This window comes from Chrysochloris asiatica, unplaced genomic scaffold (genome assembly GCF_000296735.1).
Source record: "Chrysochloris asiatica unplaced genomic scaffold, ChrAsi1.0 scaffold00022, whole genome shotgun sequence".
Lineage (NCBI taxonomy): Eukaryota > Metazoa > Chordata > Mammalia > Afrosoricida > Chrysochloridae > Chrysochloris > Chrysochloris asiatica.
Genome location: NW_006408540.1, coordinates 16,997,344 through 17,016,120, shown reverse-complemented (window position 1 = coordinate 17,016,120; position 18,777 = coordinate 16,997,344). Strand labels below are relative to the sequence as shown.

Here is an 18,777-nt window from a genome sequence, read left to right as displayed (position 1 = left end):
TGCGTCTGGGAGGACGCCACCTTCCAATCTTTTGGTTCGCAGCCAAGTGTGTTAACTGTATGTAACATCCATGGACTTTTTGCAGAGACAGTACCTTAATTTTAAACAACAACAACAAAAAGGTTTTGTTTTGTTTTGCTAGGGGAAAAAAAATCTGGCTTCAAACCCAAGAACCTCAGCCTCTATTATATCATGAAGAGGAAGTTCCCCTATTTCTAAGCAATAGATATTTTTTTCTTCTGTAAATACCATAGGAAGGGGCTCCATCTTAGTGTACATTTTCTGAGTTTTCCAATTTCCTGGTTACTTGCACCAGTTCTTAGACACAGGGTTCCCTCCACTTTCTCCCTTCTTATCTGTCCTGCCAGTTTCACAGCCCCCAACCCCACCCTGTAGACCTGTGAGGTCCAACGCTGGAATCTCTCTCCTGTAACTGTGCATGTGCACCTTCTTTGTGCCCTGTCTTTGCTCAGGTGCAAACCAACCTGGGGAGAGCCCTGCCTCCCTCCTCCTCTGCACTTGCTCCCTGGGAAGACACTTCAGGCAGGAGAGCATCCTGTGGGGGATCAGCACTCTAACCGTGTGTTACTGGGCCCTTGCTTGCCCCAAAGACTACCTTCAAAGTTTTCCCTCCTCTTCAGAATTTTCGTTGTCTTTAGCCCACCTCAGTGGAACTTTATCTGATATAGTGCTGAAAGATGAATCTCCTAGTTGGAATTGTACTTACAATATGAGTAGGGAAGAGTTGTTCTTTCAAGATAACACTCCATCTCATAGCTTTTGAGACCTTCCTTTGCTAAGGAAGCATGATTCAAAATGAGAAGAAACAGCTGCAAATATCCATTAAAAATAAAAAAGTGGACTCTCCTAAATATGAATCTAGGAAAGCTGCCAGTCATCAGAAGTGAGATGGAACACATAAAGATCGTCTACCCTAGGCATCAGTGTACTGAAATGGACTGGTACTGGCCATATGTCCATATCAGACAGTCATATGATCTACCATGTCCAGAATGACAAATGAAAAAGGAATGACATTTTATTTATCATCAGAAAGAACATTACAAGCTTATAATGTGTGGTCGGCAGCATTAGCTAGCACTCGCTGTACTCTCTGTAATGGGGAAACAGTAGACCACAAGGGACTAAACTGGATCTGCTTCTATTTCCAGCAGACTTATATTCAACTTTCAGTCACACACACACACAAAGCCAGGGAAATTGTGTTAATCTGTTTTCGCTTTTTTGTTTTTTAAAGAAAGTTACTATAAATTTATAGAAAAAGAAGGAACCTGACCTTTAAACACAGCCAGAATAATCAGCAGTGGCGGCAGTGGCAGGAGAAGAGATTTAATTGAGTTGATTTTCTGTGGTGTTGGTTGTTCACTAGTTTCACGGTGATGGAAGCTGTGTGGTTTTACAAAGAGACTGAGAAACTGCTAGAGGTTTGGTTTTCCCAGCAGCTGCCTAATACAAACCAGGTAGCTGGGGGTCTTCACACCATCCCAAGATCCAGGTGGGATATACTTTTGAAGGCTGTGCAGTGTTCAGTCATAAGTGTGACAAAAACGGAGAAGCAGGAAGCTTATGTACTCTGAGCAGCATGTTTGTCTCCAAGAGATGTTTCATTGTGAAGACATATGGTACCACCCTCTTGGGGAAAGTACTGGTTCCCCTACTGAAGCTTGCTAGAGATTACAGTGGGTTTGACTCACTTCAAAGCTTCTTTTATTCTTGTAAGAATTTCATGAAGCCTTCTCACTAAGGGCACCCACGTTGGAATTTCCAGGAAGAAATAAGAGTTTCTTAATGCAGTTTTCCCAAATGGAGCAAAATGTTGTATGGGATGTATGAAATCTGACTGTTGGTACTTTTATACTGTGGATTTCCAAGAGTTGGGTAATCAGCCAGCCAGATCAAACCCTGGAAATTCTGATAAGTGAGCTTACCCCAGCATGTCTGGACCAGTTCTCCATGAAAGATGCTGTTACTAGAAGGGATGTCACTGGTGAGAGTGGGATTCGTGACCTGAGGCCAGGGTCTCTCATGGATGCCACACTCTCCAGTCCTTGTGGGTCTTCACTGAGTGGAATGAAACTGGATAGAACTTACTGGCCTAGTCACCTCACTCCAGAACCAGAGTTTCCTTATGCCAGCTTTGAAGCAAACCTAAGTCAGACATCCTACGATGACTCGGTCAAGAAAGTTGTGGAAGTTTTCAAGCCAGGAAAATCTATGACCACCTGTTTGTAAAGCAGAGTCCTAAATGCCACACAATGCTCTCTTCACCCCAGAAGACTGAAGGTGTTAAGTACCTTGATTACAACTTTGTTTTTCCCAGTGTTGCTAAGAAGCAGCAGCAACAGCAGAGCTGATGAACAAAAGTGAAGAAAAAACACAGAAGGGAACACACGTAGGAGAAGGTGATGGCTGCTTTCAGGTGTTGATGGGGGGCCAGGCTTGCCATAACCACCATCTTGTGTTGCCAACATCCCAAGAGGGAATCCGAGTATAATCATTTAGAATTGATTGTGGCAAGGAGTTAGGTATCTTGCCTGAACGCTCTCTTCTGTGTTTAGGTATTCTATACCACTCTTGCTGTGAAATTGAAGTGCATGTAGAAGAAACCTCTTACTGTATGAAACTTCACAACACTTGTGAAAACAATTCAATTTGGTTTATGCACAGTGTAATATTTCTCCAGGTGTCCTCCAAAATTCCCCACAGACAAGGATTTCCTCATCAGGTGTTGGCCTCAGCCGAACCCTCTGGGACTGTTCTGTTAGAATGCTGCCAGAATTTTACATCCAGTTATCTCCAGTTTCTAGAACATATTCTCTATGATTGTTATTGAAACCAATTTCTATTTCATACAGTTTTTGTTGTTGTTGTTGTTGTTGTTGTTTTTTGCAACAGCAATTAAATTTTTTCTTCCGCACACAAAAAAAGAACAGTACATTCCAGGAACTGTCCTAAAGTACAATGCTGGTCAGTGAGAATGCCAATATGCCTGCACGGAAGACTACTTAATATGACTGCTGTTCAAATGTAAGCAGCAACAACCAATTCAAAATATGAAGAAACTGAAGATATTTGTCAGTCTGAAATTGATCGAATTGATAATTACTGTTGATAATTGTTGATAATTACTGTTGATAAATGCATTGATAATTACTGTTGATTAGAATGCAAAAGTTGGAGGCAGAGAAAAAGCATCCATAGTTATAAAATATGTCCTTGTTGATAAAAATGACTGGAGATTATATGATAGAATTTTGCAGGGCATACTTTTTCAACAACATAAACATTGACTAGACAGGTGAACTTTGCTGGGTACACAACACAGGAATAAATAGACAAACATCTCTAGAAAATAACAATGGAGAAACTCAATACTATTAGTCAGAGCAAGGGCAGAGGCCACCTATGGACCCTACCATAATTTGCTCTTATGTAAGTTCAAATAGAAGCTGAAGGAAATTAAAACATGTCCGTGAGAGCCAAAGTACAACCTTGAACATATCTCACCTGAATTTAGAGACCATCTCAAGAATAGATTGACACATTGAACACCGATGACCAATGACCAGACAAGTAGTGGGCTGGCATCCGTGATGAAAGCAGCAGATTATTAAAAAGTCAGGAAAGAAAGAAAAAACCAAACAGATATCCGAAGAGACTCTCTAGAACTTGTTCTTGAACATAGAGTAGTTCAAGTGGAAGAAATTATGGAGAAAAATTGCTGAACAGAAGATTTCAAAGGGTGCCTTAAGAAAACAAAGAAATATGCAAAGATCTGGAGTTAGAAATTCAACAGGGAAGAAGACACTCAGCAATTTCCAAACTGAAAGGACTGAAGAAAACAGTTCAAGACTTGAGTTGCAATACTGGAAGATGCAGAAAGCATCAAAAGAAGACGGAAGGAACATGCAGTCTCTGTATTAAAATGAATTGGTCGACATTCACCCATTTCAGGAGCGAGTATATGATTAAGATCTGACACTATTGAAAGAAGACTAAGCAGCACTGAAGACCTGGTGAAACACAAGTCTCTAGGGAGGACAGAATACCAGTTGACACATTCCAATGAATGGAAGCAATATTGGAAGCCCTATGCCAAGAAATTTGGAAGACAGCTATCTGGCCAACCAACTGGAAGAGATCCATATTTGTGCCCATTCCAAAGAAAGGTGATTCAGCAAAATGTGGAGGAAGTTATCTAATAATATCATTCATACCACACATATATAAAATGTTGCTGAAGATAATTAAACAGCTATTGCAGCAACATATAGATAGGGAGTTGCCAAGTGTTAACACATCATTTGATTTCTTGACTTCTGCCTCTCTGCAAGTAAAATGAAACCCTTGACAACTTTAATACTTCCTTTACTGATCATCTCATTGGTCCAGTTGTGAGGATTTTTGTTTTCTGTATGTTGAGATGTTGGCCATACTGAAAGTCTTTGATCTCCATCAGTTACATATGGAACTGAGAAAATCGTTTTAAAGTGTTAAACAGTAAAGATGTCACCTTGAAAACTAAGGTTCACCTGACCCAAGCCATGGTATTTTCACTCACCTCATATGCATGTGAAAGCTGGACAGTGAATAAAGAATACCACAAAAGAATTGATGCCTTGGAATTATGGGGTTGGCATAGAATATTAAATATACTGTGAGTGCCAGAAGAGCCAACACATTTGTGTTAGAAGGACAGCCAGAATGATCCTTAGAAGCAAGTATGGCAAGACTTAATCCCATGTCCTTTGAGATGTTATCAGGAGAGACCAGTCTGTGGAGAAGGACATCATGCTTGGTAAAGTAGAGGGTCAGGCAAAAAGAGGAAGCATCTCAACAAAATGGACTGACTTAGTGACCGCAACAGTAGGCTCAAACAAAGGAATGACTGAGAATAGCCCCGGACTTGGCAGTGTTTCATTCTCCTGTAATTCCGTGATTATGCATCAGTACCAACTCAATGACACCTAACAACAATAACAACACGCTCAAGTATGTGCATATAATCTAATTTAACCCATTTTTATTTTGGAAAAAGATGTCTTGGGTATCAAGACGCACATCCTTAGAACTGTAATAAATTTTCTGTTATCTTCCTCATCACGATATTTGCTTGCTCTCCTAGAGTTTTGAACTTTAGACTTAACTTCTGAACGTTTATGCCTCCAAGGCAAAGGGACAGAGGACAGAGAAATACCATAGCCATCAAGTTCCACTTAGTCTTTCTAACCACGAGGGCATCTTTAAAGAAATGTCTTCACTGCACTGAATAGGCCCCTCGTGACCTCCATAAGTTAATGCATTCGAGCCATTTATTCCATCTCAGCAGGAGGAATCTGCCTCAACTCCCCAAAGTGAGGCTACTGAAGTCTCCACAGGGGACCCTGGGCACAGACTGAATCACTGCTGATGAGGTTCTAACCAGAGACATTTTTATAAGCTGTGCAATCACTCAAAAATGCTCATTTTAGATTTTTAAGACTTAGTGGCCTCTCTCTTGGAAAACCATGTATTTGAGAACATCTTTTTGAATTTGCTCATCCCCAGCTGTGAGAAAATACTGCCTCGTCATGGGTAGGAAAAAGGCAATTTAGAGAAATAATAGAGGGAAATGATGACTTTGTCCTTGCCTGGATTTTCTGTGTCATCCTTGCTGGGACTTGGCCAGTGGAAGAGCAATCCACAAGTTCTGCGGGCGAGGGGTGGAGGACAGCATGCGGCAGGCAGAAAGTTGGAGTAACAGCACCGGGCAGTGTGACGCTTCACCTGCTCCATCACATTGAGTTAAGTGACCAGATTCAAAGGCTCTTGCAATGCCCGTCTTCCAAAGTAGGGTGTCCAGATGTCCTGAAATACTGACGTTCTCTGAGGTACAAGAAGAATTCTAGCATTGCAGAACTTAAGCTGTTAATACTCACTATGCTGAAGTGACTAGTGTCGGGCAAATATTGTGATTCTGAGGAGTAAGGAAATAAAGGGAGATTGTAATTCTAACAGGTCCTTTCACAGGACCCACAGGAAGAGTATGTGTATAATTAAGGGAATCTTTTTGGTGGCGATGTGCGTGTTGTTTGTTTATTTGTGTATTTGTGCTTTACTGGATCCAGAGAGCACCTGCAGAGTTAATCACACATACAAGCATGTGAATGATCTTAGAGAATCCTCATAAGGAAATTTAATTATTCCAGGCTTTGAAGAAGCAAAGGCGAAAGAGGAAAGGATATATTCCTGCCAGTTTTAGGGCCTCGGCAGAGTGGTGGAATTTGCTGAGTAGCCAACAGCCAAGGATAAAAGTGAAGATGAAGGAGGAAGCTTCAGAAACAGTTGGTAGAGAAATGGAATTCTAAACGAATGGATTTTTCCACAATCTATGGAAACCCCTTGGTAGTAACACAGATGCTTGAAATCTTAGGGAAAGAATGGAAGCCTAGCTTTCCTTATCTCAGTTTTTCTTGTCTGTGCAAGGTAACTGCTGTTGTTGTTGTTAAGGGACGTCAAGTCAGTTCCTATTCATAGCGACGCTGTATAAGGTTTCTGAGGAGTGGCTGGTGAGCTTGAACCACCAACCTTGCGGTTCAAACTGACGTTGCCGTCCAGCGCATTAACCCACAGAGCCACACGTGTTGTCTAATCAGTTCTGACTCATAGTGAATGACCCTATGAATAATAAAGGAAACACTACTCTGTCCTATCTCATCCCCACAACCCATCCTTATGTTTGAGACCATTGTTGTAGTCACGGTGTCAGTCCATGCCATTGAGGGTCTTCCTCTTCTGTGTTCTCTACTTTACCAAGCATGATGTCCATCTGCAAGGACTGGTCCCTCCTAATGATGTCTAAAGTAAGTGAAGCAGTCTTACCATCATTACTTCTAAATTTGTTTCTTCCAAAACAAATTTGTTCATTCTTTAGGAGGTGGTTGGGTGCCATGGAGTCGATTACAACTTATAGCAACACTGTATAGGGTTTCATAGAATGTAAATCTTATAGGAGCAAAAAACATCTTTCTACCACAAAGCAACTGGTAGATTCAAAGTACTGACCTTGCAGTTAGCAGCCCAACTCATAATCCATTACACTACCAAAATTCCTTTTTCTTTTGGTAATCCCTTGTACATTCAACATTCTTCAGCAACACCGTAATTCAAAGGCATCAATTCTTCTTTGGTCGTCCCTGTTCTTTGTCCTGATTTCACATGAACCTACTAAGGTAAGTAGGGTACCACACAAAAAAGGTTATCATCAAGTCAAATTCAATGAATGTTGACCCCATGTGTCGCAGAGTAAAACTGTGCCCAAGAGGGTTTTCATGGCTCTGACCTTTTAGAAGCAAATTGACAAGCCTTTCTCCTGAGGTGCCTCCGGATGGGTTCTAAGCACCAGCATTTTGCCTAGTAGCCTAATGCTTAACTATCTGTGCCACCCAGGTACTCAGTTAGGGTATGGGCCATTTACAATCCTAAATCAGTGACCTTGTTTCACTGAAGTTTATAGTTGCTTTTTGTCATGGCTGTATCTGATTTCTGAATTTATAGTTCTTTAAGGAAAATCAGGAGCTTTGTGAAAATATGAGTAGGAAGGAAGTAAAAAAGCACATTTTCTACCTCTTTTCCTTCCCAGATCTCTTACTGTTCTCGGGCCCACGTTGAAACAAGGATTGGAGGCTGTGTGTGTTTTCGCTGTACCGTCTCTGTGATGCGCTTCTCCTTTTAATGAGTAAACCAAGTGTTCTGTTTTAAGATGTCTCCTACAGGGCTCCCCTCTTACAAAGAAACAATAAATAGGATCATGCTTTTAATTAAATCTTGAAAGCAATATCTGGGACAAAAGTGTCTAAAGTAAGGATAATTGAGAATTTACTATAATTGGTGTCCGTTCTTTGGGAAGAGATTGGCACCAGCTCATTCTTAATAGAAATCATAAGGTTTGGGAGTGAGAAGGTGGCTTTAGGTAGTAATGTAGAATAAGCACTGGAACTCAAGGTCAGTTTGAACAACAAGGTTGGCAGTTCAAACTCACCAGCCACTCCTTGGAAACTATACAAAGTTTAGAGTCACGGTAAGTCTGAAATGACTCAATGGCACTTAACAACAACATCTTACTTATGCTGAGGAGCCCTGGTGATGCAGTGGTTAAGTGTTCGGATGCTAACCGAACACAGGTAAGTAGTTCGGATCTACCAGGCCAAAATGTGGCAGTTTGCTTTCATAAAGATTATAGCCTTGGAAACCCTACTGGGCAGTTCTACTTTGTTCTGTAGAGTCATTATGTTGCCATTGCTGTTGTTAAGTGCAGTCTTGTTGGTTCTAACTCATAGCAACCTGTATAGGGTTTCAAGGAGCAGCCAGTGGATTTGAACCACTAGTCCTTGCAGTTAGTAGTACAGTCCTTATCCTTCAGTGCCACACCCGAGGATTGATAGAGTCACTATATATTGGAATAAACTTGACAGGAATGGAATCAGATTTTGGGGTTTTCTGTTTTATTTTGCTTTATTTTTTTTTTTTTATCTTCTACTGGTACTTAGTGCTTAGTAGTTTTCTTAGAGATTTCAGATACAGTATTTCATTTAAACTTTAGTGATCTGCTTCACGAATGACACCTATGCCTTACACTGTTTCCATGCTCATGACAGGCATTAACTGCACTCAATAGAATACGTCCTTACATCGCCACAGAGCACCTCTTAACAACCAACACCAGCATGTATTTGAAGAGATCTTTCTGTCCACCCTGACCTGGTTCAACTTTTTCATTTTATGGTGCAAGGGTTATTTAGCTAAGTTCAGTAGAACAATGTATCTGGGCTGTTCTTGTTTTTATGGGTTTTGGAGTAATGGAGCCCCAATTGCTCAGTGGTCACAGTGCTCAGATGCTAACATGTAGGCCAGTGGTTCAAACCCACCAGCCACTCCCTGAGAAAAAGATAATCACTTGGTGGCAATGGGTTTAGGTTTTTTTGTGTGTGGAAGGATACCCCAGGCTCTTTTGATGAAGGGCATGCATGCCAAGTTTGTATTTTTCAGTGAATGGAATTGAATGCTAACCCTGACTGGAAGTCAGTCATTTATCTGCTCTTTATGCTGTATCTATCTGGAATCCTGGTGTAGCACTGTAGGATCAGCACTGGACTGCTAACCACAAGGGTGACAGTTCAAACCCACCAGCCACTCCTCAAAAACTCTATACAGGGTTGCTATGAGTCAGAACTGACTTCACTGAATTTAACAATAACAACAACTTACCTATCAATCCATCCATCCATTCATTCTAACAAACTAACTTCCTGTCTTCTTTCCCTGTATCTATCCATCCATCTTTCCACCCATCTAATCTCTATCATCTATTTAATGATAATCCTAAGGGAAAGATGTATGCTTTATGTTTTTTTGTGACCCTGATTCCTCCTAGCACGGTGCATGCCATTTATTATTAGTACTCAATACGTGTGTGTGTGTGTGTGTGTGTGTGTGTGTGAACCAAAAGAATCTTTTGCTGTGATTCCCCCTCTCACCCACTCTCTTTTTATTCAAATGGCACAGACTACATGCCTCTTTTATCTCTAATTTAGGAAAAAAAATAATCTTCCTTAAAGGTTTATGAACATCTTTTATTACAGTTTAGGCCTGAGGACCCACACTAAGTTAGCTCAAAGAATCTGTGTCTTGGAGTCCGTTACCTGTATCCCCAGCCAATTGCACATCAAAGGCATACAGTGCTATTGTGTTTTGACAGAAACTGAATTTCCTTCCAGCAACAATTCAAAACTATACGTCACTTCATATTCTTTTCTTGTTTTATGATTTCTTTCTTTGATATGAATTCTTTGTAATTATCAAAATACCTATAGAGTTGTGAGGCCTACTTTTGCCTCTAACTCCTTGGCACCTCCTGGACCCGGGCAGGGTAGGGATGTTGCCAGTCCAGCTGTCCACACCACTTGCTTTGTTTGAGGCCAGAAGAGAACACAGAGACTCATCAGGAGAGCCGTTCATTTCACAATTTGAATGCAAACACAAATATGTACTGAAATCACTATGTTTTAAGGAAAAACATAGTGGGATCCTGGCATGGCGTTGTAGGATAAGCACTGGACTGCAAGATCAGTTTGAACTGCAAGAATGCTGGTCCAACCTCACCAACCACTCCTCAGAAACCCTACGCAGGATCACTATGTGTCAGAACCGATTTGATGGCACTTAACAAAAACAACAACAAGGAAAATCAGAATTTAAAAAAAAATGTGCATGTGGAGAGATAAAGTCAAAGCATACAGAAAATAGTAACACCAAGATAGTATTCTTCTAAAAAGCAAATAGACTTTTCAATTAATACTACATATCTTTCCATCATGGGGAGTCTCTACTATTTCTGATTTCTTAGATCCACAACATCCCTCTCTCCATCCCTCCTTTTCAGCCACCGTTGGCGTCTTCTCCTGTGGAGAGCTTAGAAGTTATTTCTGACTGCATGGAGTTAATAGTCTCATGGTAGAGACAGATCAGAAACAAGTAAACCATTGAATTAGTGTGCATTTATAAATCATAATACCAAATCTGAAGGAAATGGTAAGATACTACAATGGTGGAGTCTACAAGGGAGAGGCTTCCCTGTACCTTCATGCAACTGGGAAAGGCCTCTCTGTGAGGTGCAGTTTACGCTGAAGTGCTGAAAGATTAGAAGGAGCCATCCCCAGAATATGTGGAGGGAAGAGTCTGAGAGGGCCAAAGGTGTTTCACTTACCTTAGGAAATACTAGAGGGTTAGTTTAGTAGATGAAGGAGCTCTGGTAGCATAGTGGTTACGAATTGGGCTGCTAACCACAAGGTCAGAAGTTCGAAACTACCAGCTGTTCTGTGGTAGAAAGATGAGGTGTTTTGCTTCTGTAAATTTTTATAGCCTCGGAAACCCTGTACAGGGTCGCTATGAGTCGGAATCGACTCCACGGCACACAGCCACCAGTTTAGTAGATGCGGTACAGACTGTGATGAGAAGAATTTAGATAGGTGATTAGGTACTCTCTATGTTCCGAGAAAAAGTTTAGAAAAAGAAAATGGATTTGGGGGAGAGTAGTTGTCAGAATGGAATTAAGGAGATCAGTGAAGTCCAGGTTAAGAGGTAAGTGTGGCTTTGATGAGGAAGACGGCAGTGAAGTTGAAGAGATGAGGGCAGATCTGAGATTCGTCTGTGTGGTAGGGACCTTAAGACATTGTAATCAATTAAATAAAAGGGTTGGGGGTAAAGATAAATCAAAATGAAGCCCAAGTCTCTAGCTTGATCAACGGAGTACATGATGGTGGCATTTCATGAAACAAAAAAGGAACTAGTTTTGAGGAAGTCATGAATTTAGACTTATAAGTCTCAGATTTGAACTCTTCAGAGAAATCTACGTGGTGATTTTAAGCAGGTGAAATATGGGTATAGGATTAGAAACCAGTGGGCCAGAGATGTACACATACAGTGATATTTATCTTCACCAGGATATAGACGAAAACTAGCATGATGGACTTGAAGGAAATAGCACAGAGAGAATGGAGGGTGGGGAGGATGTAGTAGAACTAGGTTTCAAAAAATTCCAGAATTTAAACTTTAGTAAGAAGAGAACACATGAGCAAAGAGGGTTGAGAAGGAATAAACAATCAGAAAATTGTAAGGGAAGCAGAAGTGTTTGATGTTACAGGAGTTAAGATAATAGTTGTAGACAGTAGGGTTGACGTCTATAGAAGTCACGTAAAAGACTACAATGTAGAGGGTATTGGGGAAATTGTGGGACTGGAGACCAGATTGGTGGGACAAAGATGATAGTATAAGGATCAAGTGGGATCATGCATAAGGAGGCCTGGTGAAAAATCAAAGAGTGCTACTCAAAAGGAAAGAAATGCATTTATTAGGAATCATGATATTAGTGGATTCACTATTTGTCATTTTTGTCTCTGTTTAAATTTGGTCAAATTTTTAAAACCCCTTCCAAAAACCAAAATGCAACAGCCAAAAAGAAAACAAAAGAGAGAATAATGGGAGCGGAAAAGCTGCAACACCTTGCCTAGCCAGCTCTTTGGAGATGCTTGTCTAGCAGCTGGGCAGATAACTTGGGAGGTACTTGAGGGAGATGTGGGGTGAAGAGAAACAGCACAAACTGGGGCATGGCAGTTTGCTTTAGGAAATGGTCCCTGAAATAGGAAGAAGTATTTTATACAGGTCAGAGGGGGTCATGTAAGAAATGAAGTCGTGTGACATGCTTTAGCCTGGGCTCTCCAGACAAGCAAAGCCAGTGAAGTTATGTATGTGTGTATAAAGAGAGGTTGATATTAAGGAAATGGTTCATTTGGTTGTAGAAATGGTCAAGTCCCAAGTCCTTGAGTTAGATGCCAGGCTGGAGGCTTCGGACTCCTACAGCTGTAGGGCTGATGAAACAACACCCGCATGTCAAGTGGCAGGCAGGTGGGCAGGCCAGCAGGTCTGGAAGGTAAGAAGGCAGGCTGCTGAGTGCTCTCAGGATCACAGGTAATAGAGCAGGTCACTGGCTCAAGTCCAAAACCACAAGTCAGAGGATGAACCAGATGTAAGATCCAGACCTAACAGAGAACAATCAAGCTTTGCCTGAGTGTCCAATACATTGGAAGCAGGTCACATCCCCAAGGAAACATCCTTTCAACTAATCGGTTGCTCAAAGCGCACCTCATTATAAAGTTGATTACATTATATTGGATCTCATATCGGGGGATAACTACATCTCAACTGCCAAACCATCGAGAATCCCAGCCCAGTCAAGTTGACGCAAAAAGCCAAACTGTCACAAAAAGAAAGAGAGTCTTGTCCTAGGATTTGGACAAAGTGCTTCAATCCCTGGTACAGATAGTGAAATTGAGGCAGAGTGAAATCCTTAGCCTTGAGTCCAATAAAGAGTCACCTCAAGGGAAATTTTGAAATGCAAAGTGAAATACATTATTGGTTAACACCACCTTATACTGCCAAAACTTGTTATACAATCAGTGAATTTTTTTAATGTTTATTTTGAATTATGTGATATTTTACATCAGAGAACATTAACTTTACATTCATCCTATCGTATATCATTTCATCCTATTGTATGTTCATCCTATCGTATATCATTTCATTACCATGGTTACAATCCCCTCCATGCATCATCAACCAATAAAGGGTATACTGTGTGAGGCTGTGCCCCAGTCATCAGCACACAGCCCCTCTCTCTCTCTGGGTCTAGAGTCCCCAGCTGCTGCATCTCTCCACCTCATCATCTCTGCCTCCATCTCTGGTGTCACTGTTTTTCTGGGTAGAGTCCTGCACTCAGCTCTTCTCCCTTGATGGTCCCAGGGCCCTCCACTCCTAGACTGCAAAGTCAACCAATCCCCTCCTTTTGCTACAAAACATCTACCTTTACATATCCAACCCTCACAGTCAGTTCTGGTAACAATTATTCACTATTGTACCACATGAGTGCTATCCCCATCTCCTTTCATCAACTCCGCCCAGACAGATTGGATACTACTCAGTGGAGAGTCTACCTTCCTCCGTGCCTCTGAATCTAGGCTCCCTCTTGAAAGCTTGTAAGCCAGTCACTTCTTGCCTTCGTAGACCCCCATTTTGGGTAGCCAGTGTCCAAGTTGCCCATCCCTGTCTACCCTGTGTATTGAGGGATAAGCAGTGAAATTTTGCAGCCCTTTTTGTTGATAAATAAATGAACAATGATAATATGTGTCCACTGAAGTTACTAATTGGAGACAGCCATCTGGTGGGGTCCCATTTCTCCCTTTGAGTAATCTCTCCCAAAGAGTAAGTTTACACGTCTACAGCTCATTTATATGTAACTCAGTCAAAATATTGACTTTGGTTAATTAATTAACTATTGTGAAATCCATTGAAGTTCAAGTTGCTTTTAGAAGTGAGGTGAGGTATTACCCCTCCTGCTGAGAAACAGCAATGTCTGTCTCCAAGTAAATGCAATACTTGTGAATAATAGATCTCTCACAACACTCACTTCCCTTGAAGTATTCACACTGCATCTTGTGTTTGCATGCAAGTTATTTCCATGTGTTCTTTCACACTAGCTAGGTCAGAAGACTGACAAATCCTTTCTTTCTCCCTCCCTTCTCTCTTTCTGTCTCCCTCCCTCTCCCCTCTTGCCCCAAGTGCGGTGGAAGCGACTTTATCTTCCCCAGAGCCACAGGAAAGCATAGACCAGTCACTGTTTCCCCAGCTCCAATGATTGGCCTCTATGAAATGGGATTCCATGCCCAAATAAATATTTTCATTTCACAAAAGCAAACTGATTGTATTCTGCCTGGGAAATTTCTAGTAGCTACATAGTGGAAAACTAATAAAATATTTGACTTTTACTTGCTAAGCTTATGAATTTAGGGCTAATCTCTTTGAATACCAAGTTCCTCAGGTGAGTCCGTTACTATTACTGCTGCCACTATCCTTTCTCCGAAGATCAAATGTAATTTGTATGAATGTCAGTTTGATAAAAAGGGGATGGGAGGAGGAGATGCCTTGGAACCAATAAAGCCCTTTACACACTGCAGGTGTTTTAACTATCCAATCATTTCACTACACTAAGTTTCTAGAACACAGGAGATATATTTTACATTTTGATATGACCAAGTTGCCCTTTACAAAAGGAGAACCCATTTTTACACTTGCCTCAGTAGCAGATCATTAAAACCATCTAACTTTTACTAACTTGGGTGAAAAATGATCTTTCATATCAACACCCACTCCTCACTTAACATGGTTAGGTTCCAAAAACTAGGTCGTTATGTAAAACTTGGCATTTTATTAAAATGGAAGATGACTACATTTTTACATGAGTGTCAAATTACATCATCACATAACTGCCAAACCACTGAGAATGTATGTGTCAGCCATGCTGACACATAAATACCCTTAACCATCACAGCCAGAGTTATGCTCATCCTACAGCTTGGCATTTGTTAAGTCAGACATAGGAGATTAATGTACAAAACATTTGGATGGTCATTAACGTGATATGTCAGATTAATGTACAAAACAATGGTCATTAACGTGATATGTCAGATAATGAGATAGTGAATAGGTGAGGAACAGGTGTATTCCCATCACTTTAACTACTTAGTAGTCTTTGAACTAGTTCCAATTTTAAAATAGTATAAATAATTCTGCAATTAGTATCTTTGACTTTTTATTCCACATTTGGAATATCCCCTTAAGACCAATTTCTAGGTCAATAGATGATGTGATCATTTCAGCTTCTCTTGAGACATCACAAAAATTACTTTCAGAAGGATTTTACAACTTTTACTTTCCTCCAGGTTGTAAACGTGCACCATAATTAGCTATTCAGTCTATATTATCTATGTACAGATAATCTAAGAAGCTGGACTATATTAAGAACATAACATCAGGATTGGGGAAAGACCTATTTACCAACTGAAATGATACAATCTTTGCTTTTACTTGATACAAGCAAAGACCACTTAAAGAATGTATTAATAAAGGTCAAAGACAGCCTTCAATATGGATTATACCTCAACATAAGTAAAACAAAATTCCTCACAACTGGACCGATAAACAACATAATGATAATCAGAAAATATTGAAGTTGTTAAAGCACTTCATTTTACTTGGATTCATAGTCAACACCCATGGAAGCATCAGTTAGGAAATCAAAAGACGTATTGCATTGGGCAAATCTACTGCAAATGATCTCGTTAAAGTGTCAAAACCCAACGATGTCACTTTGAAAACTAAGATGCACTTAACTCAAGCTATTTTCAATAGCCGCATATGCACGAGAAGGCTGGACAATAAATAGGGAAGACTGAAAAAGAATTGATGCACTTGAATGATGGTGTTGGAAAAGAATTTGAAATATATAATGAACTTCCAGAAGAACAAATATTTTTTCCCAGCTTTTATTTTTATTATTTTATTTTTCACTTTGTTTATTAACATATAACTTATAGACAGTATACTAAGTACACAGATCAGAAGTGGACCACACTGTACAGCCCAGATCAAGGTCAGGGTGTTTTCAGCTCTAGCAAGCTTCCTCGTGCTACCTTCCAGACTAGCCCCTATTCTAATCTCTGTCACCATAAGTTAGTTTTGCTTTTCTTGGGCCTTCATATAAATGGAATCATAGAGGATGTGCTTTTTGTAATTGGCTTCCTTTGATCAACATTATGTCTATTATGCTGTGTTGTTGTTGTTGTTGTTAAATGCCATCAAGTTAGTTCTGAGTCATAGTATAGGGTTTCTGAGGAGCAGCTTGGTGGGTTTGAACTGCCGACCTTGTGGTTCCTGGTCCAGTGCTGATCCTACACAGGAGTCCAATGTGTATATTGTTGTTGTTGAGTGCCGTCAAGTTGATTCCGACCCATAGCGTTTCCAAGGAGCAGCTGGTGATCTTGAACTGCCAACCTTGCAGCAGAAGAACAAATAAATGTGTCTTGGAAGAAGTACATCCAGAATACTCCTTAGAAGTGAGAGAATGTTGGAGGTACTTTGGACACAACATCAGGAGGAATCATTCTCTGGAGAAGGACATCAAGAAGCAACTTGGTAAAATAGAAGGTCAGTGAATAAAAGGAAGACCCTCAATAAGACGGATTGATGTAGTGGTTCCCACAGTAGGCTCAACCACAGCAACAATGTGTGGATGGTGTACGAACAGGCAGAGTTTTGTTCTCTTGTACATGGGGTCACTATCAGTTAGAATCAACTCAACGGCAACTAACAACAACAGCAACAATTCTTATCAGAGTTGTCCAGATTTTTAAAAACAGTTTTGCTACCTCTGAGTATTATTCAAGCTTATTTTTGCTAATTTCATAAGCAAGAGATGCTGTCTTTTTATTTGCATGGGAACTATCCTATAAATGAATTAAAGACGTCCTAATGAAACCAATTCAAGGACACTTAACAACAACAACAACAACAACAACAGCGGAGCCTTAGAAGTCCTGGCATGGCTCTGTAGGATCACTCACTGGACTGCAAGATCTATTTGAATTGAAAGATCGGCAGTTCAAACTCATCACTTGTTTCATGGAAACCTGATACAGGGTTGCTATGAGTCAGAACTGACTCGACAGCACTTAACAACAACAACAACAATGGAGTCCTGGTATGGAGCTTTAGGGTAAGCATTGGACTACTAACCAGAAGTTTGACAGCTTAAACACACCAGCCTCTCTTCAGAAGCCCTATGCAAGGCTGCTATGAGTTGGAAACAACCCAACGGCACTTAACAACAACAATAGTACAGTAACCAGGTGGAAACCTGGCAGAAATAGTAGTGGTTTGTCTTTGTTTGTTTCACCTGCTAGTTAATAATTAGGCACTATTTCCAGGCTCATGGTTGGATCAGATTGAGATGTTCTTGCTCAGCAATTAGATTCAAAAATGCTTTCCCCTGCCTCTTCACCTCTCTAAATCCTACCAACCACCCCCACCCCCACCCACACCGTCTATGAGTACAACCTCAAGTCCCATGTCACCTAAGCATTCTTTCCTGGTTAAGTGCTGTCGAGTTGGCTCTGACCCATAGCGACCCTGTATAGGGTTTCCAAGGAGTGGCTGGTGAGCTTGAACTGCCGACCAAGGTTCAAACCAACATTGCAGTCCAGAGCACTAATTCACAGCAGCATGCCAGGACTCCTTTCTTCCCTGGGAGCTCGAGCTGACTCCCTGAATGACCTTAACTTCCCTACACCAAAGCAATTTCTGCTCTGACAGGGGGTCTGACCCGGATCATTTCAGCCAATTCCATTGTTTACTCTCCTAATACCAGTTGCTGTGGAGTTGATTTCAGCTTCATGATAGCCTCACATGTGTCAGAGCAGACCTGTGCTCCACAGTGTTTTCAGTGGCTGATATCTCAACTATCTGGGCACACATACATACTTAGTATTTTTGGTGATCCGAGAACTGAACCCCTTACCAAACAAATTTTAATCTGTATTCTCCCTTCACATGTCATTTCTAGAATTATGAATAAGCACACCTAGTTTATTCTTGGACTTCTGCTCCTGGCAGTAATGTTTTCTTACCACAAAGTGGTATCAAAATTTGTTTTTTAGGCACCTTTACATAATGGCCTTTACCTGTTTAGTCTTCTGGCTAATTCCAGTGATCAAGATTAGCTTCTTTTCACACAAACTATCATAAGCATTTTCACACAAGATGTTGGATTTCTTCTCTATCTAGATTGTGTTCCCTCAGTGACACCAGTCCGCTTTATTCTGGCAGCCTTCCTTGTTATTATTGACTCTGTCTCCAATATTAGCATTTTCCAGCAATGCTATTTTCAGAATATACCTGTTCATGTCATTCATGTGTCTTTTATTAGTGATCTCTCCTTTCATTCACATGCTGAGTTTTTCCAGCTGGGGAAAATTTTCTGCTCACCATGGCTAACTGTCTCCCTAGCCTAAAGTACTTACAAATAACTAATGCTCTATGACCCTCTTGAAGCCCTATTGAAGGAGCTCTGGGAACATAGAAGTGGTTATGAGTTGGGCTGCTAACCTCAAGGTCAGCAGTTCAACATTACCAGCCATTCCATGGGAAAAAGATGAGGTGTTCTGCTCCCCCCTAAATATTTACAGCCTCGGGAACCCTATACAGAGTCACTATGTATTTGAACTGACTCCACGGCAAACTACCACCACCACCAAAAACAACCACCACCAAGCCATATTGAAAGGAGCTCTCATAGCGTTGTGGTTACAAATCGGGCTGCTGATCACATGG

At 40.8% G+C, this 18,777-nt stretch overlaps 1 protein-coding gene and 1 pseudogene across 1 annotated transcript in view; both read left to right on the top strand.

The window, feature by feature from the left end:
- ENOX1 (ecto-NOX disulfide-thiol exchanger 1) overlaps positions 1-18,777 on the top strand; it is a 304,449-nt gene that overhangs the window by 20,106 nt on the left and 265,566 nt on the right. The gene's annotated exons all lie outside the window — the stretch shown is intronic.
- LOC102830425 lies at positions 1,401-2,375 on the top strand (annotated as a pseudogene).